At 45.2% G+C, this 22428-nt stretch overlaps 1 protein-coding gene across 2 annotated transcripts in view; it reads left to right on the forward strand.

Annotated features, from left to right (window-relative positions):
- Positions 1-307: 307 nt before the first annotated feature.
- Positions 308-22428, forward strand: part of LOC147091365 (NACHT, LRR and PYD domains-containing protein 3-like) — a 93977-nt gene continuing 71856 nt past the window's right edge. Inside the window, exons 1-2 of one of the 2 annotated variants that reach the window (XM_085976750.1) lie at positions 308-417; positions 20681-20847. The gene's annotated coding sequence lies outside the window, so the exon portion shown is untranslated. The other variant, XM_085976751.1, reaches the window with a different exon arrangement.

Below are 22428 nucleotides of genomic sequence, written 5' to 3' on the forward strand. Positions count from 1 at the left end.
CCTCAGTAGCGGTCGCTGCAGTGGGCGGGGCTATGATGTCAGCCCCGCGCTGCCGGGCGTGCGCTGAGGCGGTTTGACGTTCGTTCCAAGGTTCAGATCAGGAGCCACGTGACACCGCGCCGGCGGCGGCCTTTCAACAGTGGGCGGGACCCTGAGGGATTCTGGGCTGTGATTGGTGAGTGCGGCTGTCAACCTGCGACTTGCAGCCAGTAGAAGAGACGGACTCTGTTATGGACATTTTAATTGCGCGCCTTGTGGCCGCAGTGCGCATGCTCAGTGCTGCTCGCAGTCCCCGGATGAGGCGCGGTTTGAGGAAAAAACATTTCCGGAGATAAAATGGCGGCGGGCGGCTCGAAATTGGAGTGAGGAGCGGAGGATAGAGCCGGAGTGCAGACTGGGCGGCCGGCCATGGTACAGGTGAGTGTGGGGAACCGAGAATCACCGACATTTACAGCAGCGGCACCCTGTCGGACACAGAGCGATATCATAGCAAAATACTGCGGATGTTGGAAATCCGGAAATACTTCAGAAAACAGCAGAAATAATCAGCAGGTCATCCGTGGACAGAGAAATAGAGTCAACGTTTCAGATCGAGGACCGTGTGTCAGGACTGAGAAAAAAGCAGGAAATGAAACAGATTAAGAAGTGAGTTTGGAAAGTGGGGGAGGGGATGAAAAAAGAAAAGTGAAGTTGGGGGGGTGGGGGGCGGGCTGGTGTGAAGGGACATTTAAGATATTCAAGGTGAGACGAGATGGTAATAGGACAGGTAAAGAGCGGTGACAGGAAGCTTGGGGTCCCCCTTACAGACTGAACAGAGTTGTTCCGCGAAGCAGTCACCCAATCTGTGTTTGGTCTCCCCAATGTAGAGGAGACCACATCGTGAGCAGCGAATACAGTGTAATAAATTGCAAGAAGTACAAGTAAATCGCTGTTTCACTTGGAAGGAGTGTTTGGGGCCCTGGACAGTGATCTTTGAGCAAGTTTACGGGCTGGGAAAAGGGGGAGGGGATGAAAGAACAAAAGTGAAGGTTTGTGATAGGATGGAAAGCAGGAGAAGTAAAGAGACATTGAAAGACATTGAGATATTCAAGGCAAGAGGAGGTGGTTATGGGACAGGTTAAGGAACAAAGAATGGCTCTAGATGAAGTGTGAATGAAAGACAGCTGCCATGTGGGGGAGAAGAAAAGGCCAAACAAAAAGTGTGGCCTTATACTTCAACCCCCTTGCAATAAAGGCCAACATGCCATTTGCTTTCCTTGTTGCTTGATGTACCTGCATGCTAGCTCTGTTTTTCTTGCACAAGTCACCCAAATCTCTGAGCACCAACATTTAAAAGTTTCTCACCATTTTAAAAAGTGTTCTGTTTTTCGATTCTGCCTACCAAAGTGAATAACCTCACATTTCCCTACATTATACTCCATCTGCCACCTTACTGCCCACTCACTTAGTCTGTCTATATCCCTTTGCAGACTCTGTGTTCTCCTCACAGCTTCCTGTCCCACCTAGCTTTGTATCATCAGGAAACTTGGATACATTACACTCGGTCCCTTCACCATTCTCCAGACGGACTCCCTTGGATAAGTTTAATGATCTTTATTCAAGCATATGCAGGGGGAAAATCTCAGTCTCATCCAGAGAAAGGATTCTTCCACCGAGTCAAATACATACAGCAATTATACCCTACCTTGAGGCGTGCACCCCCCCTTCACCTATTCTGTACACCAATCAATGATAGTAGAAGGGCTGTGTCCATTCGATGCCCCTGTTGAAACGGATTTTTTTGGTCCTCAATCTGGTTCAGTACAAACACTGAGTCGAATACTGGTTTAGTTCAACAGTTGTTTTATTCTGTTGTCCCGGGAGACTTACTCTGATACAGCACCGTTCTGACTCCAGCAGAGTCTCGACAGGTTCCACCAGAGCAAGCAATCTTTCATACAGTGGGTCACATTATTATACATTCTACACCAATCCCGAGCGAGGCACGTACACAGTTTAAAGTGATGTCCTGGCCTGGCAGTTTGAAATAAAGAAGTCACAGTTCACTGAATGGTTTATAATATAGAAAATATGCAGGTAATGGTTTCACGATCACCTAATCATTATGGTAATGCATGGTAATGTGTTTTCGGATCGCCTATTGTCAGTATACCCTTTGCACTCCACCCTACATTGTTCCACCAGCAAGGTGTGACATCGTGGGTGCCAGCCATATTAGCATTTTACTTCCTGCTGCCTTCAGTTTCTTGAATTAACATGATCATCTCTCACAATATGCAAGTGACTCAGCGATGTCGACATTGCACCACCATTTTAGGCTAACAGGGTCCTCCATTTTAGGTTGGCAGGGTCCTTGGCCATGCGGAGCGAGTTGTTACCTTATTTTTGCATTCTATATTCTCATTCCCCCCTTTTATCATTCCATGATAACCATCTAAGGTACCCTGTGATTCTGGGCTTCATCCTACTGGTTCATCTCTACTTTATTGAGTCTATTATACTCCTCCTCCATTAATTCCTTCTCGACTTGCTCCTTTAACATCTCACTCGCTTCACCCTCTATACTTGGTAGTTCAATTTCCTCTGATGCTGATTTCCTTTGTACCAATTGACTTGGAATTACAGTTGCTCCTAATCTATTGCAGCCACACTTAATCAGCGTGAAAACTAGAAAAATGCACATAATAACGGCAAGTACCACCACCAGCCCATGTAGCAGAGTCTGTCCCATTGATCCTAGCCATCCTCCACTGATCCAATCAAACCAGCCATCCCCCGGCTTAGGTTTCTTATACTGGCTTACTGCATCCCGGATATGTTTGACAATGTTGGTTATGTTTTCCGAACTATCAGGGATATAAGTACAGCACTCACTTCCTATCAAGGCACAGGTTCCTCCTTTTGCAGCAAGGAGGTAATCTAAGGCCATTCGATTCTGGAGGGTAACTGTTCTAATGGCTACCATTTCGGCACTCATGTTTGCTAGAGCTTCCTCAGTGTCATTGGCAACTATCTCTAGTAGCCTTGCCAAATTCCTTGTTTCATCCATCAAATTCATTATTCCATAGGGAGGGTTTATTACGCCAAAAAATCTTTGAAAAGCTCCTAGCTCTCTTTTAGTCCTGTATTTCTTAAATTCGTGGTGTTCCCCAATCTTATTCAAGTGGTGAATGTATGGTACTACATATCCCAAATAGCAGGACCCAGTCCAATTTCGTGGAAGCCATGGGTATGCCTTATGTCCGCAAATAAAATAGGTCCCGTTATAAGCAGTTAGGTTCATATTCGTTGTAAATGTGGAAAAGCCAGACTCGCCGTTACTCCTTGTGCTTTCGTTCCATTTCCCCCCACTAGTGAGGTTTGTTAAACCAGTTGTGTTAAACCACCAAACCTCTAAGGGTGAACCTTGTTCGAGGATTGTCCAATTATGTTTACAATGACTGTTTCCGGCTTCCAGATTCCCCTCTTCTCCCTTGCTTACATTCCTTATCCAACATATCGCCCCAACGGGTCTTCCTACCCCAGTTGTGTTTGTGAGGATAAGGTACGGTGGCTTTTTGCTTGTATTATGCATGGGTTTGTACCATCCTTCAAACATGTTTAAGGGATATCCGGCACTCCTGAACTGTACTCTTTGTTCCTCCCGGTTTCTGCTCTGGGTGTCCTTACCATTAGTACTACTGCTCGTATTGTTTCTACTAACTACCCACTCAGCCATTTGAATTATATTCAATGGTATGGGGCTAAGAGGGATTCCCCCTCTGGAGTGGATTGGTATATGGCTACAGACCCAACAGTTTGTTAAGTTACAGCTTTTGGCGTATTCATAGGACATGTACAAAAAGGTGTTGATATGTAATTCCCTCTTTCTCCTAACTTCCCTTTTCTTTCTAAACCCTAAGCATCTCGGTGGATCCCTTTCCTGCAACCATGGTTCTTTAACTAATGCCTCTCTGTAACATCCTCCATTATACATCATCCATGATTCCTTTCCCTTTTCTTTGTTGGTCCTACAAGTACATTTTTGGTGCCAGCATGGCAAACCCCATCTGTTTCTATTGTCCAAATGTACTTCCCGATGTTCCTGTTTTAATAGTCCATTACAGAATTCCCATTTAGTCACGTTCCAGGATCCGAAAGCTTTAAGATTCTTGTCTTTGTACTGGAGAATATCTCTTCGGCACAGGTGGACGGTTTTTCCAGGTGTGATTTTCTTGCATTTCTTCAGTTGATTGAACGCCCCGCCCGCGAGCAGGATAACGCTCAGAAGCAGTAATAAGGTCCTCATCTTGATCCTCCGTGATCAATCAATGCGACTTATTAGTTATTAATCTGGAAAACAAACTGCTTACACAAGATCCAAAGTTAAAAACTTAAAGCTAAAATTTTAAAAATTAAAAATTAAATATCGTATAATAAAAGTAGGATTTTGGCAGGCCAAAACAATCCAAACACAACACCAGACCTCGTAAAACTGCAGTCACCTTTATCAAGGCCGAGCATGAGTTCTGTAGTCTCTTATCAATTAAAATAAAATGAATGATTGTTCGTAAAATCTACTCTATACTGTACTGAAATCTACTGATTATCTCCCCCCCCCTTTTGATTGGTTTCTCCAATCAATTTACAATGGTGGAAGTGCACCCATGCGCTTCTTCCCTCGACCTTAGCTGCAGTCGGGGTTGTTAGTAAGACCTGATATGGACCTTCCCACCTTGGATCTAGACTTTTACGAGTCCAGTTCTTAACCATCACATACGAACCTGGTTCAATTTTTAGAGAACCAGATAAGTCAGGAAGTTCACCATATGCAGCACGGACTTGTGAATGCAGCCCACGTAAAACCTTAGTAAGAGCCAAGACATAGGTCGTCATTTCTTCAGTCATATGGTGAAAATGCACCGTTGTAGCATCATTTTGGTTCCAGGGAGTCTTGAGTGGTTTACCATAGATAATCTCAGCAGGGGTAAGTCGTGCTTTACCCGCGGGTGTGGTGCGGATCTGAAAGAGAGCCACAGGAAGCAATTTCAACCAGGTTAAGCCGGTTTCAGCTACCAGTTTAGCAAGTTTGTTCTTCAGAGTCTGATTGGTTCTTTCGACAAGTCCTGCAGCCTGTGGTTGATAAGCACAATGCAATTGCTGATGAATGTTCAACTGGCTACAAAGTTCCTTGTTCACTTCGGCAGTGAAGTGAGGACCGTTGTCAGAACTTAATCGAGTTGGAATACCATACCGAGGTATGATCTCTCTCAGCAATACCTTAACAACAGTAGAGGCTTTATTGTCTGTGGTTGGATATGCCTCGATCCATTTACTAAATACATCTACAATGACAAGTACGTATTTGTAACACTGACATCTTTCCAACTCAATGTAGTCCATTTGCAGGGTCTCAAAGGGACCCTCCGGTAAAGGGGTTTTTCCCCATTCGCAAGACACTCCCTTTCCAGGGTTGTGTTGTTGACAAGTCAGGCATCGATCGCTAATGTTCTGTGCTATTGCTTGAAGCCTTGGATGCCACCAAGTACTTAGAAGCACATCACTCACTGCCATGGCACCACAATGAGTTGCAAAGTGTACACATTCAATAACCCAAACAGCTAGCTCATCAGACATGCAAGCCTGTTCCGCGGGAGTAGTCCAGAGTTTTGATAAAGGGTTATATACACATCCCAATTCTCTCCACAAATGCTTATCACTATTAGGAGCGTCCTCCTGCAACTTAATCACCTCTTGGATGGTTGGCATTAGTTTTTCCGAGGTAGACTGATTCTTGTTGGAATTTTTAGTCTGCCTCATAATTCGGGGCACAATCATTTGGTGACTCCTAGAAGCAATTTTGGCCGCCTCATCAGCGCGGCGGTTTCCCATATCTACCGGGTTTTGGCCAGTGGTATGGGCAGAGCATTTAATCACAGCTATCTGTTTGGGGAGTAAAAGGGCTTGCAGGAGGTCTGAAACTAACTGACGGTGTGAGATCGGACTGCCCGAGGAGGTTAGAAATCCTCTATTTTTCCACAATTGTCCAAAGTCGTGAACTACTCCAAAGGCATATCTAGAGTCTGTATATACATTGATTCGTAATCCTTCTCCCAAAGTACAAGCTCGTATGAGTGCAAACAGTTCGGCTTGCTGGGCAGAAAAAGGGGATTCAAAGGCTGCTGATTCTAAGGTGACACCTTCCTGATTTACAATTGCATAACCAGAAATTCGTTTTCCCATGTCATCAATTGAAGAACTGCCATCCGTATACATGGTAATACCGGGATCCGTAATAGGAGTGTCAAACAAATCAGGTCGGACTGAGGTATCATCCTTAATGAGGTGTAAGCAATCATGGCTTGGTTCATCACTCTCGGAAGGCGGGTTTGCAATGAAACTGGCAGGGTTGATAGTGCTACAGTGTTTAAATGTAAGCCTAGGATTGTTCAGTAAGTATATTTCATACTTATTTTGCCTGGCGGTAGTCAGGTGTTGGGTCTGCAATTGCCCCAGTAACGCAGTGACTGAGTGACAGCTATACACAGTAATATCCTGCTGAAGTGTCATGTTAGCGGCTGACTGTAGACTGTTGTAGACGGCTGTAAGGATCTGGGTGCAATAGGGATGTCCTAAAGCTACCGGATCCATTTTTGATGAATAATAAGCTACCGGTCGATGCTTATCTCCATGCTTCTGGGTCAGGACTGCTGTTGAGCAATCGTTCATTACTGTGCAGTATAACTGGAATGGTCTATCGTACAGGGGTCGTCCCAGGGCTGGTGCTTGGACCAGATCCTGTTTTAATTCCTCAAATGCCTGCTGTGCCTCTACATAGATACATAGAAGATAGGAGCAGGAGTAGGCCATTCGGCCCTTCGTGCCTGCTCCGCCATTTAATGAGATCATGGCTGATCCTTTAATTCAGTATCCCGTCCCCGCCTTCTCTCCGTAACCCTTAACCCCTTTTGCCCGTAGAAATATATCTAATTCCCTCTTAAATATATTTAATGAGCTGGCGTACACTGCCCTCTGTGGCAATGAGTTCCACAGGTTCACCACTCTCTGAGTGAAGAAATTCCCCCTCATCTCTGTCCTAAATGGTTTAGCCCTTATCCTTAAATTATGTCCTCTAGTTCTGTTCTCACCCGCCAAGGGAAACATTCCTTCTGCATCCAGTCTGTCTAGACCTGTCAGAATTTTATACACTTCTATGAGGTCCCCTCTCAATCTTCTAAACTCCAGTGTGTACATCCCTAAACTACATAGTCTCTCCTCATAGGTCATTCCCGCCATTCCTGGTATCAGCCTGGTGAATCGCCGCTGCACCCCCTCCATGGCAAGAACATCCTTCCTCAGATGAGGCGACCAAAACTGTACACAGTACTCGAGGTGTGGTCTCACCAGTGCCCTGTACAGCTGCAGCAAGGTATCCCTGTTCCTGTATTCTAACCCTTTTGCTATGAAGGCCAGCATACCGTTTGCCTTCTTGACCGCCTGTTGCACCTGCATGCTCGCCTTCAGTGACTGGTGTACAAGAACACCCAGGTCTCTCTGTACTTCCCCCTCTCCCAATCTATTGCCATTTAAATAATAATTTGCCCTCCCGTTCCTGCACCCAAGGTGGATAACTTCGCACTTGTCCACATTATAGTGCATCTGCCATTTATCCGCCCAATCGCCCAGTCTGTCCAAATCGCTCTGGAGCTTCCTGGTCTCTTCCTCTGAGCCCACCCCCCCTCCTAGTTTAGTGTCGTCTGCAAATTTGGAAATGCTGCATCCGACTCCCTGATCCAGGTCATTAATGTAAATTGTGAACAGCTGGGGGCCCAGGACAGATCCCTGTGGTACCCCACTTGTTACTGCCTGCCATTCAGAAAATGAGCCGTTTATTCCAACTCTCTGTTTTCTATCTGACAGCCAGTTCCCTATCCACGCCAAAACTTTCCCCTTTATCCCATGAGCCTCAATTTTCCATGCTAATCTTTTATGTGGGACCTTATCGAAGGCCTTTTGGAAGTCCAGGTACACCACATCTACTGGCTCTCCCCCATCTATTCTACCAGTTACTCCCTCAAAAAATTCCAATAGATTAGTCAAGCACGATTTACCCTTTGTAAATCCATGTTGACTCTGTCCTATCCTGTCCCCATTTGCTAAGTGCTCCGCTATTTCATCCTTAATGATGGACTCCAGCATTTTGCCCACAACTGATGTAAGGCTTACAGGTCTGTAATTACCTGCTTTTTCCCTACCCCCCTTTTTGAATAGTGGGGTAACGTTAGCTACCCTCCAATCCATCGGCACTGTTCCCGAGTCTAATGAATTCTGAAAAATCATCCTTAGTGCATCCGCTATCTCTAGGGCCACCTCCCTCAGCACCCTAGGATGCATGTTATCAGGCCCTGGGGATTTGTCTAGTTCCAGCTCAAACTCTCCCTCTTTAGCCGTGTAGGGAGTCAGATGTTTGGTTAATACTGCAATATTAGGTATCCACTGTCGACAATAATTAACCATTCCCAGCCACTGTCTGACTTGTTTGGCCGTTTTAGGGGCTGGTGTCTCGCATATTGGCTGTATTCTACTGGTTTCCAGACTGCGGTTCTCTGCTGATAACATAACTCCAAGAAATTTAACTGTCTTCTTAGCCACTAGTACTTTAGCTGGAGATACCACATATCCCAATTCTGAGAGATAGTTCAACAACTGAATAGTGTCCTCTCTGTTACTTAGCTCATCAGGGCTGGCAATGATTAGAGCCATGATTTAATGTCAGTGTCTGTAATTGCTGTTGAAGGCACCGCGAAAACAGGGTGGGTGAATTCACAAAGCCCTGGGGTAATCGAGTCCACGTATACTGCTGGCCATTGTACGTGAAGGCAAAAAGGTATTGGCTAGTAGCGGCCAGTGGCAGGGAGAAAAAGGCATGCTGGAGGTCGACTACCGCAAAAACTTTAGCATCAGCAGGTATCGAGGCCAAGATGTGTGCTGGATTAGGTACCAGTGCATGAAGTGGCTGAACAATTGCATTTATTGTTCGTAAATCCTGCACTAGGCGATACTGGTCAGGCTTACCAGTTTTCGGAACAGCGAGGATGGGTGTATTACAACTGGATTGGCATGTTACCAAAATTCCCTGCTCCAACAATCCCTTAATGAGTCTATCTATACTCTGAATAGCTTGCTGCTTCAAAGGGTATTGTCGTACCGTTGGCAAGTCACATTTTCCTTCACTGGGATCTCAATGGGTTGTATGCCGGTTAGACCTACATGCGTTGGGTCTTCGGCCCATACCTGGGGATTCACATACTCCAGTATATCTTTCCCTACATGACGGTGCACCACTGTCAGGCTAGGCTCAGGGTTTTGGTAAAATTGGACCATCAGACCTCCGGGTAACTGTTGCGGCTGGTGGCATTCAGGGTTTGCCTGATCGATCGCTCGTTTTACCATGGGCCCCAAATCTTTGGCGTGGAAAGACTGGTTAACTTCCCGCGTGATATGAGGGGCCACTGTCGAAGGCTGCTTCCACAAGTGTAAGGGGACCTGCACAAACTCTGCTTTTCCCTCAGGTCCAGTTACTACAGCCTTGAGGTAGATTGTCCATTCCGTACCTTCCTGATTTTTAAAATACTCCTCAAGGGTCCTATCCTTTCCACTTCGATCATATGCCAGTGTCACATGATAGGAGGATGCATTGAGGTCGAGTGACCACCATTGAGGTGTAGTCGAAACATAACATTGCCTTTTATTTGTCCAATGTCCTATTGCTATTCCTTCATCACCACAATCAAGTTTGAGTTGGAATGCACATAGTAAGTCTCTGGCCATCAAATTGCAGTCCAAGCCGGTAGTTATTACAAATTGGTGGGTTGCAGATTGATTTTTGTAGGTCACCTGAACTGGTTCTGACATAGCATACTTGGTCCTTTGACCTTGGAAGCCTGATAATTCCTGGGTCTTGTTGGATCGGGGAAGTTTAAGGTCCGATTGGACAGAGGACATGGCGGCTCCAGTGTCTACTAAAAAGGGGTACCATTGATCCTGGATTTGCAACATTAATAAGGGTTCTTGGGCCGACTGTGAACTGCTGGTCACTAGATTAGCTAGTCAATTCTGTGGGAATGGATTATTCTGGGAGAAATTGGTATATCCTCCCCTGCCTCTAGGTCCTCCTCCGTTTCTTCTCCATCCTCCCCTGCCTCTCCTAGGTGGGTCTCCAGAGGCTAAGGATGGGCAGTCTCTGACCCAATGTCCATCCTTTCCACAGTTATAACACTGCCCTTGTCTTTGACCTTGGTATCCCCGTCCTTGTCCTCTACCCCTTCCTCTACCTCCGTAATTCTGTTGTGGAGTGGCGTAGGGTTGGCCGTATGCAGTAGCATTGAAGCCGTTTGGATGAGGGTAATATCCATAATTCTGAGAGTCTACCCCTCCAGGGTTACAGTATTGAGGTTCCATCTGATACCCTGTCTTGTCTATCGTGTGTGGTTGAATTGGGACTTCCTTCACGACATATTCTGTTTTGACTGTCTTCTGGGGTTGGTTCCCCCCTCCTTTACCCTCTTTCCAATGATACTTTACGGCTCGAGCCATTTGAGTTGGAGTATTTTCTGCCCAGTTCATATTATTGGTTTTAACGGCTGTCGCCACAGCAGCCGGGAGACAGTTCATCAGAATGGCGCAGAATTGGGGTGAATTGGCTCCTGCTTGGTAATTGGTGTCCCCTGACTGTCCCTGATAAACCTCACAGAATCTTTCCAAAAATTCCTCAGGTCCCTCATCTTTCTTTGGCTTAGTATCTAGGACATTAGATATATTGATAGGTTTTTGGAGTGTAGCATTGAGTGCTGCAAACATGCGTCGCTCCCTATCAGCTGTGAGGGCGTGGGCGGCCTCTAAAGCGGCATGATTAGGGTGAGTCAGGTGTTCCAAAAATCTAGTGTGTTCGGAAGGAGTTAAAACTTGTTGAATCAAAGCCCATAGATCTCGGGAGTCTGCATTGTACACCTGTATCGTGGTTCGAAGAAAGTCCACAAACCTAGCGGGCGCCTTTTTCCTGTCTGGCATACCGGTTAGGATAGCCATTATCTCATTAGGTTTCCAAGGGAAAAATACATCTATGGTGGGGTTGGCTGCGGCAGCCGCTGCATTCGGGTTTGGCATTGTTCTTACCGGCAGATTTCTGGGCGTTCGTTTTGGTTTAGTAAGGCTAATTTCGGGTTCTGAGTCGGAACTGTTTAAGGGTGAAAGGTTGTCTTCAGAATCAGTAAAGTCACTACATGAGTCAGTGTCATCTGCTTTTGCTGGTTTATGTTGTACTAATTGTCTGGGTCTACGTTTCTTCTGCCAATTCAGACTAGGGGTATTCCCCGGTTTCACGTCTTTCTTGGGATTTGTTGGCTCTTTCGATCGGGTTCGACAAGCAACAGGGTCTATATAAACATCAGAAATCGGCGTGATTGGGGAGTGACTTGGGACAGTAAGGGAGGGTGTCGGTGGACTGGTAACGGACGTAATAGGGATCAAGCCAGTCTGATTTGTAAGAGGTAGGTCGGGATAAATGTTATTATATTGGGGTGGCTGAGGAGGTGCCGCGGTAGGAGTTCTAATTGTCCAATTGTTTAAGTCCTCATCCGTTCCGTCTCCCTCCGTCAACCTAAGGCCAACCATTGAACTACGTAGTTCATTTTTATCCTTTTTATCTGGCGCCATTTCAGATTTTGACCTTTTCTCATGTGCACATTCTTTCTTAAGTATTTCAATGGGTTTAGGATTTCCTCCTTCAGTTAGCTTTATTCCTAACTTAACAGCATTCTCTTGCCAGCTGGCTAATAGGGAACTGTCTTTAATTTCTTGGCAGTACTGTCGTCAGAGTCCAATTAGTTTCTTAGTCTTACTTCCCATGTTCTTTTTCCAAATCATTTCTTGAGCTTGTTTAACCGTTTCTAAACTTTTGGGACCCCCTAGTGGCCATTGTTCGCTGCCTAACTTTTTATTTAAACCCCCTGAGAGTTGTCTCAATTGTTGGGCTTTGTCCAGGTATTGGTCACATAAGGTTTGTAAGGCACTGCCCTCATCACTTGTGGTATCTAGGTAATTACCCATGGTTCTCTTACACTAAGGGTTCTTTTTCAGGATTCGAGTTACTTTTTGCACGTGTCTTATATATTTCACGGATACCGGCACACAAAATGAAATGCAACACTACAATATTTACAATACTTAGACTTAACAAAAACACAGTGAATCGTCTATAGTCAAATAGTAATTTTAGCCTCTGTCACCGCCTGGTACAGGTATTCTTAGCCTAATTATTCAAATCGTAATTTTAGCCTCTGTCACCGCCTGGTACAGGTATTCTTAGCCTCTGTCACCACCTGGTACAGGTATTCTTAGCCTAATTATTCTACTTATACGACCCTTATCTTGCACTCCCCGAGTACAAGTTGCTATAGCTCTAGAGTCCCCGACTCTCTTTTACTTTCTTTCAAGTATTCTTTTTTCTTTCTCTAAAATCACTTATCTACTTTTTAGTCCAATCGGAGCCTGAGCGGGCCAAGTGAAATACGAGGCCGGCGCTTTACCCGACTTGGATACTTATTTCCTAAGTTTACACAGTATTCGCCAGATTGACCCAGATCTCGTCGGGACACCACACAAGAATTAGCGAGTGGCAAAACTTTTATCGGACTTACGGATCAGAGGAAAACCGAAGTGGTAAATTTAAACATACTCACTCCGGGGGCCCATTTCCTCCTCTCACGTCCAAAACTAGTTCGGCTCTTAATTTCGCGAATTCTCGGTGATCGTCCGTTGAGATCCCACTTCTGACACCAAATGTTGAAACGGATTTTTTTGGTCCTCAATCTGGTTCAGTACAAACACTGAGTCGAATACTGGTTTAGTTCAACAGTTGTTTTATTCTGTTGTCCCGGGAGACTTACCCTGATACAGCACCGTTCTGACTCCAGCAGAGTCTCGACAGGTTCCACCAGAGCAAGCAATCTTTCACAGTGGGTCACATTATTATACTTTACTTTTGAAAAGACATTAACACATCGTACATTCTACACCAATCCCGAGCGAGGCACGTACACAGTTTAAAGTGATGTCCTGGCCTGGCAGTTTGAAATAAAGAAGTCACAGTTCACTGAATGGTTTATAATATAGAAAATATGCAGGTAATGGTTTCACGATCACCTAATCATTATGGTAATGCATGGTAATGTGTTTTCGGATCGCCTATTGTCAGTATACCCTTTGCACTCCACCCTACATTGTTCCACCAGCAAGGTGTGACATCGTGGGTGCCAGCCATATTAGCATTTTACTTCCTGCTGCCTTCAGTTTCTTGAATTAACATGATCATCTCTCACAATATGCAAGTGACTCAGCGATGTCGACATTGCACCACCATTTTAGGCTAACAGGGTCCTCCATTTTAGGTTGGCAGGGTCCTTGGCCATGCGGAGCGAGTTGTTACCTTATTTTTGCATTCTATATTCTCACCCCTTATCAGGAAGGTTGCTGAATGGTTCACAAAAAACAATCTTTACACCATTCGCAGGCTAAATTATCTGTTTCTACGTGTGCACCATTCGCTGAAGGTAAGCAGGAGTAAAAGCAAGAATAAATTGTCAAAAAACATATTTGAAAGTTCTTTATCTGAATGCATGCAGCATTTGTAACAAAATAGATGAGTTGATGGTACAAATAACTACACATGGGTATGATCTGGTGGCCATTATGGAAACATGGCTGCAAGATAATCATGACTGGGAACTAAACATACAAGGGTATTTGACAATTAGGAAGGACGGAAAGGGAGGTGGGTTGTTATGTTAATCAAGGATGGAATCACTGCAATAGTCAGAAATGATATTGGGTCAAAGGATCAAGGTAGTGAAATAGTTTGGGTGGAGATAAGGAATAAGAAGGGGGAAAAAGTCACTAGTGGGCGTAGTCTATAGGCCTCCCTAACAGTTGCAACTCTGTTGGTCGGAGTATAAATCAGGAAATAGTTGGGGCTTGTAATAAGGGAACAGCTATAATCATGGGGGATTTTAACTTTCATATTGACTGGACTAATCAAATTGGGCATGGCAGCCTGAGGAAGAGTTCATAGAGTGTATTAGGGACGGGTTCCTTGAGCAGTATGTAACTGAACCAACCAGGGGGCAGGCAATCTTAGATCTGGTCCTGTGTAATGAGACAGGATTAATAAAAAATGTCCTAGTAAAGGATCCCCTTGGAATGAGTGACCATAATATGGTTGAATTCCAAATTCAGTTGGAGGGTGAGAGTTGGATCTCAAACCAGCATACTGAGCTTAAATAAAGGAGACTATGAAGGTATGAGAGTAGAATTGACTAAAGTGGACTGGGAAAACAAATTAAAGTGTAAGACGGTACAAGTGCAGTGGTCTACATTCAAGGAGATATTTCACATCTTTCAAGATTAATATATTCCACTGAGGAAAAAGGGGAGTAAAAGAAAAGTCAGCCATCCAAGGCTTAGTAAAGTAATAAAGGATAGTATCCGACTGAAAACAAGGGCATATAAAGTAGCCAAATCGACTGGGAGGATAGAAGATTGGGAAGCATTTAAAAGCCAGCAAACAATAACTAAAAGATTAATTAAGAAAGGGAAGATAGATTATGAAAGTAAACTAGCAAAAAATATAAAAACAGATAGCAAGAGTTTCTACAGCTACATAAAAAGAAAAAGGGTGGTTAAAGTGAACGTTGGTCCCTTAGAGGATGGGACCGGGAAACTAGTGGTGGGGAACATGGAGATGGTAAAGACGCTGAACAAATATTTTGTATCAGTCTTTACAGTAGAGGACACTAAAAATATCCCAACACTGGACAAACATGGGGCAATGGGGGGGGGGGGGGAAGGAGCTAAACATGATTAAAATCACTAAGGAGATGGTACTCAGTAAAATAATGGGACTTAAGGCGGATAAATCCCCCGGACCTGATGGCCAACATCCTAGGGTCTTGAGAGAAGTGGCAGTAGGGATTGTGGATGCATTGGTGATTATTTTCCAGAACTCCCTGGACTCAGGAAAGGTCCCGGCAGATTGGAAAACTGCTAATGTAACACCCTTATTTAAGAAGGGAAGTAGACAAAAAGCTGGAAACTATAGACCAGTTAGCCTAACATCTGTGGTTGGCAAAATGTTGGAGTCCATTATTAAGGAAACAGTAACAGAGCATTTGGATAAACATAATTTAATAGGACAGAGTCAGCATGGTTTTATGAAGGGGATGTCATGTTTGACAAATTTGCTCGAATTCTTTGAGGATGTAACATACAGGGTGGATAAAGGGGAACCAGTGGATGTAGTGTATTTGGTCTTCCAAAAGGCATTTGACAAGGTTCCACACAAAAGATTACTGATCAAGATAAGAAATCACTGGATTGGGGGTAATATACTGGCATGGGTGGAAGATTGTTTTCTGTTAGATAGCCAGAGAGTTGGGATAAATGGTTCGTTCTCGGGTTGACAATCAGTAACTAGTGGTGTTCCGCAGGGGTCAGTGCTCGGACCCCAACTCTTTACAATCTAAAACGATTTGGAGGAAGGGACCGAGTGCAACATATCCAAGTTTGCTGACGATACAAAGATGGGAGGGATAGCAGTGAGTGAGGAGGACATAAAAAAACCTGCAAAAGGACATAGACAGGCTAAGTGAGTGGGCAGAGATTTGGCAGATGCAATATAATGTTGGAAAGTGTGAGGTTATGCACTTTGGCAGAAAAAATCAAAGAGCAAGTTATTATCTAAATGGAGAGAAACTGCAAAGTGCTACAGTACAAAGGGATCTGGGGGTCCTGGTGCATGAAACACAAAAAGTTAGTATGCAGGTGCAGCAGGTGATCAGGAAGGCCAATGGAATCTTGGCTTTTATCGCAAGGGGGATGGAGTATAAAAACAGGGAAGTCTTGCTGCAGTTATACAGGGTATTGGTGAGGCCACACCTGGAACACTGCGTGCAGTTTTGGTTTCCATAGTTAAGAAAAGATATACTTGCTCTCGAGGCGGTTCAGAGAAGGTTCACTCGGTTGATTCCGGAGATGAGGGGGTTGACGTATGAGGAAAGGTTGAGTAGGTTGGGACTCTACACATTGGAGTTCAGAAGAATGAGAGGCGATCTTATCGAAACATATAAGATTGTGAGGGGTCTTGATTGGGTGGATGCGGGGAGGATGTTTCCACTGATGGGTGAGACTAGAACTAGGGGGCATAATCTTAAAATAAGGGGCTGCCCTTTCAAAACTGAGATGAGGAGAAACTTCTTAACAGAGAGGGTAGTAAATCTATGGAATTTGCTACCCCAGAGAGCTGTGGAAGCTGCAACATTAAATAAATTTAAAACGGAGATAGACAGTTTCCTAGCAGATAAGGGAATTAGGGGTTACGGGGAGAGGGCAGGGAAGTGGACGTGAGTCTAGATTCGGATCAGCCATGATCCTATTGAATGGCGGAGCAGGCCCGAGGGGCCGTATGTCCTACTCCTGCTCCTACTTCTTATGTTCTTATGCAGGAAAGCAGGCGGTTAAGAAGGCAAATGTTATGTTGGCCTTCATAGCGAGAGGGTTTGAGTACAGGAGCAAGGATGTCTTGCTACAATTGTACAGAGCCTTGGTGAGACCACACCTTGAGTATTCTGTGTAGTTTTGCCGCCTTATCTGAGGAAGGATGTTCTTGCCATGGAGGGAGTGCAGCGAAGATTCACCAGACTGATACCTGGGATGGCAGGAATGACGTATGAGGAGAGATTGGGTCAATTGGGCTTGTACTCGCTGGAGTTTAGAAGAATGAGAGGGGATCTCATTGAAACGTATAAAATTCTAACAGGACTGGACAGACTAGATGCAGGAAGGATGTTCCCGATGGTCGAGGAGTCCAGAACCATGGTTCACAGTCTAAGGATAAGGGGTAAGCATTTTAGGACAGAAATGAGGAGGAATTTTTTCACCCAGAGAGTAGTGAACCTGTGGAATTCTCTAACACAGAAGGCAGTGGAGGCCAATTCATTAAATATATTCAAGAAGGAGTTAGATATATTTCTTAAGGCTAAAGGGATCAAGGGATATGGGGAGAAAGCAGGGACCGGGTACTGAATTTGGATGATCAGCCATGATCTCATTATATGGCGGAACAGGCTCGAGGGGACGAATGGCCTACTCCTGCTCCTATTTTCTATGTTTCACTCGCAGTCACATCCTCCTGTCCCTGACCAGTGACCAAATCCGAAGACCCTAACCTAAGGGGTGTGACTGCCTCCTGGAATAAAGTGTCCAGGTAACTTTCCCCCTCCCTGATGCATCGCAGTGTCCGCAGCTCGGCCTCCAGCTCATCAACTCAGAGCCGAAGCTCCTCGAGCCGCAGACACTTATCACAGATCAAACTGGCGTCCAGGAGCTCCCACATACTGCAGTCGCAACGCACCACCTGCCCTGCTATCTTTATTGAGTCTTAATTTATTTATTTTATAACCCTACTACACCCAATAAGACTTATTACTGCTAGTAAACTTTACTAATACTAATGAAACCTTACAATTACTAATAAACTTCCTGGGCTTTAAAAGATCAGAGAAGTGAGCAAAATACTCACCAACCAATCACTTACCCGTTTCCCTGTGATGTCACCCTTTATTTTTCTCCGATTGCGGTTGGGGGGTTTCACAGAGCCGAACTCCCACTGGTTCTCTGTCCCCTCTCGTGCAGCTTTTTAAGTCCTGCTTTCCTTTAGGCTGAGAAAGATAGATTAAGAAAGGAGCACCTCCCTCCACTCCTCGCCTAACTCCCTTTCTCATCAAACACACAGGTTTACAGTCTGTGTAAAGTTAAGGCACATGGGATTGGGGGCAAGGTATTGGCTTGGATAGAGAACTGGTTGGCAGACAGAAAGCAGAGAGTTTGAATAAACGGGTCTTTTTCTGAATGGCAGACAGTGACTAGTGGGATACCGCAGGGATCGGTCCTAGGACCCCAGCTATTCACAATATATATTAATGATCTAGACGAGGGAACTAGATGTAATATCTCCAAATTTGCAGATGAGACAAAGCTGGGTGGGCGTGTGTGCTGTGAGGAGGATGTCGTGAAACTCCAGTATGATTTGGGCAGGTTGGGTGATTGGGCAGATGCATGGCAGATGCAGTATAATGTGGATAAATGCGAGGTTTTCCACTTTGGTGTCAAAAACAAGAAGGCAGATTATTATCTGAATGGCAATAGATTGGGAGAAGGGGAAGTGCAACGAGACCTGGGTGTCCTTGTGCACCAGTCGCTGAAGGTAACCATGCAGGTGCAGCAGGCTGTTAAGAAGGCAAATGGTATGTTGGCCTTCGTAGCGAGAGGGTTTGAGTACAGGAACAAGGATGTCTTGCTGCAGTTGTACAGGGCCTTGGTGAGACCACATCTTGAGTATTGTGTGCAGTTTTGGGCACCTTATCTGAGGAAGGATTTTGCTTGCCATGGAAGGAGTGCAGCGAAGATTCACCAGGCTGAAGGGGCCGAATGGCCGACTCCTGCTCCTATCTTCTATGTTTCTGTTCCAAGCTGCACTCTGTGACAAACTGCACTCAGTTGTGAATTACAATTCTGAACTGGTTGCTGGATTTACTGAGTTATTTTCTATCAGTAAATCCATTTCTGAATTTCACGATGGCAGTTGAATTAAATGATTATCGTTTAAGTATAAATTGAAGAACTGATATGTTTATCTTATATTTTAATTATTAGTAAAATGATTTTGTGTTGTCAGAAAACAGTTTCACGTTGGTCCCATGATCCAGGTGTTTAGATACATACAATTCCATAACACTAACTGATTTAGATGGTTTAAGACAATCTGATTTTCAGCGGTCACAGGGTGTATCTCCAACAATGTGACTATTTTATTGATGTATTTCCGTAGATGCGGCGCTGCTTATTGTTCTGTACAGCTGGAGCTGGCGGGGTGGATTCAGTAAACCCGCAATGTCAGGTCTGGTGGTGTAAAAATCTGTTATTGGAATCGCAGCTTCATGGTTGGAAACACTGGCTGAATGTTCAGGGTTAATGTTCTTCACTAAACTCCGAACATGTGATGCTGGTTTTGTTATTTCTGTTTTCAGTTATTTTCGGTGAGTGATTTCCTCTATTGCCAGGGTAACAATCTGTCAGATCTCAGTGCCAGAGGCCTTGGCTCCAATTTATATCTGAGAGACTGAAACATTCAGTGTAAACTCCTTTCTGTGTACTCGGCAGTCCAGGAGTAGGAACCTGTTGGTTCTGAGCAGTAGGTTATGTAGATACATATAATTCGTAAGACTTCCTCTTGCCATGGTTTAGTAATGTTTCTTTTTAAAATTTGATAACCTCAGTCACACTATATTTTTGAGTAGTGAATATTGTTCCACATGTTGTTCAGTTCTGGGCACCACCCCTCAGGAAAGAGATGTTGGCCTTGGAGGGGATGCAGAGGGGATTCATCGGATGATACCTGAGCTAAAATGGTTCAATTATCAGGACAGGTTGCAAAGACTAGCCTTCTATTCCCTTGAACATAGAAGATCAAGGGGTGATCTAATTGAGGTGTTTAAGATGATTAAAGGAGTTGGCAGGATAGATAGAGAAACTATTTCTCCTCTGGTGGGGGAGTCCTGAACAATGAGGCTTAAACTTCAACTGGGAGCTAGACTGGCGCTCTGTGACTGAGGGAACTCGGCTCCATTCAGCACCCGGCCTGACAGCGGATGCTCAGCCCCGAGTTTATATCAGAGCGAGGGAGGGAGGGTCACAGCTCTGGTTAGTAACTCAGCACAGAAAAGGCACATTTCCGTCTACAGGAGTGAGAAAGAGGAAGTCTCATTTCTAATGTTTTATATCACAGGGAGGGACGTTAAAGTGCAACAGAACCGGTTTGTAATGGAGGGGAGATTCCTGTCGGCATCAGGTCCCGGGGCATGAGCTGAACCGTCTCACTATACAAGGGCTGGTCAGGGGGTGGAGGGCGCAGTGGGTTCATCAGGTCCCGGGAGCTGAACAGACTCTCAATACAGGGGCTGGTCCGAGGGTGGAGGGCGCGGTGGCTTCATCAGGTCCCGGGGAATGAGCTGAACCGGCTCACAATACAGGGGCTGGTCCGGGGGTGGAGGGCGCGGTGGGTTCATCAGGTCCCGGGGAATGAGCTGAACCGACTGACAATACAGGGGCTGGTCCGAGGGTGGAGGGTTCATCAGGTCCCAGGGGAATGTGCTGAACCGGCTCACAATACAGGGGCTGGTCCGAGGGTGGAGGGTTCATCAGGTCCCAGGGGAATGTGCTGAACCGGCTCACAATACAGGGGCTGGTCCGAGGGTGGAGGGTTCATCAGGTCCCAGGGGAATGTGCTGAACCGGCTCACAATACAGGGGCTGGTCCGGGGGTGGAGGGCGCGGTGGGTTCATCAGTTTGGACAGAAAATGGCGCATTTCCGCCCAGAGCAGTGAAAATGAGGGAGTCTCAGGAGGCCAGAATTTCACTGAGGAAAATCTCCAAACTAAGCACACAGCCGCCGAACTGGGGATCTGAGGAAAGGGACAAATTCAAACAAATATTCGGCCTTGAAATTGAATTATTAGTAATGAAGATTAAAAGTCTTCATTACATTATTTCACGCTTTCTATATTCTAATTTTCTGCTCTGCTACAATTAGATCTCCCGGTGAATGATGGTGTGATTGAGGAAGGTGCTCAGCTCGAAGTAAACAGGGATTGTAGACTGAGGAACAACAGCCGGTGAACCAGCACAGGATTGTGAGAGGACCAACTGGAGAGAACCCTTCCGATTCAAAGAGCTTCCAGATATCGACTGTGGAACAAGGTCAGAGAAAGTCCCATTGACTCAGATACATACTGGTGCTGGAGATGGACTGGGGAGAAAGGTCAGAGAGAGTCCCTTTGACTCAGATACACACTGGTCCTGGAGATGGACTGGGGAGAAAGGTCAGAGAGAGTCCCATTGACTCTGATACACACTGGTCCTGGAGATGGACTGGGGAGAAAGGTCAGAGAGAGTCCCATTGACTCAGATACTCACTGGTCCTGGAGATGGACTGGGGAGAAAGAGTCAATGGGACTCTCTCTGACCTTTCTCCCCAGTCCATCTCCAGGACCAGTGTGTATCAGAGTCAATGGGACTCTCTCTGACCTGATACACACTGGTCCTGGAGACAGTACAGAAAGGTTACAAAGTGAGGCAGGTATTTGTGAGAATAGGACTGGGAGAGTCTGACCACCGAGCACAATTATCCAGCATGAGGCCGTACAATGGGATGTGAAGTGAGATCAGTTTCTGTCTCTAAAAACACAGTCACACTGAATTTTGTATGTTTTAAAGTAAAGGGGTTTGATCCAAGAGGTGACTCTGGGGCAGAGCCCAGCAGATGGACACGTGTCTGTTTGTTAGGTGGGGCTGAAATCAAACTGACCCCTTCAGATCTCAGTGTTAAAATATTTCAGATCTGGTGACAAATCAAGGGGAAAGATTGAACAGGGAAACTAATTAAAATCAATTCATTGAACACGATTCAGAGACAAACCTATAGCCTGTGACCAGCAGATATGGAGTATTGTTAGGTAGTGAATGCTGAGCACAGCGTTATTACGTAAGAAGTAGGAGCAGGAGTCGGCCACAGCCCCTAGAGCCTGTTCCACCATTCAATAAGATCATGGCTGATCATCGACCTCAACTCCACTCTCCCGCCCGATCTCCATATCCTTTGATTCCGCTAGAGTCCAAAAATCTATCAATCTCAGCCTTGAATGTACTCAATGACTCTGCATTCACAGCCCTCTTGGGCAGAGAATTCCAAAGAGTCACAACCCTCTGAGTGAAGAAATTCTTCCTATCTTCAGTCTTTAATGGCCGACCACTTATCCTGAGACTATGCCCCCGAGTTCTAGACACTCCAGCCAGGGGGAACAACCTCGCAGCATCTTGTCAATCCCCTTCAGAATCTTATGTTTCAATGAGATTGCACCTCATTCTTCTAAACTCCAGAGAGTATAGGCCCATTCTACACAATCTCGCCTCATAGGACAACCCTCTCATCCCAGGAATCAATCTGGTGAACCTTTGTTGCACCACATCCAAGGCAAGTATATCCTTCCTTAGATAAGGAGACCAAAACTGTGCCCAGTACTCCAGGTGTGGTCTCACCAAGACCCTGTACAATTGGAGCAAGACTTCCTTACTCTTAAACTCCAGGCCCCTTGCAATAAAGGCCAACATACCATTGCCTTCCTTATGCTTGCTCTACCTGCATGCTAGCTTTCTGTTTTTCTTGCATGTGAACACCCAAATCTCTCTGATCACCAACATTTGAAAGTTTCTCACCATTTAAAAAGTATTGTGTTTTTCTATTCTTCCTCACATTTCACTACATTATACTGCATCTGCCAC

The sequence above is a fragment of the Somniosus microcephalus genome, unplaced genomic scaffold (assembly GCF_052327205.1).
Source record: "Somniosus microcephalus isolate GS21.2 unplaced genomic scaffold, FLI_Smic_1.0 unresolved_chr3, whole genome shotgun sequence".
In the NCBI taxonomy this organism is placed as follows: Eukaryota; Metazoa; Chordata; class Chondrichthyes; order Squaliformes; family Somniosidae; genus Somniosus; species Somniosus microcephalus.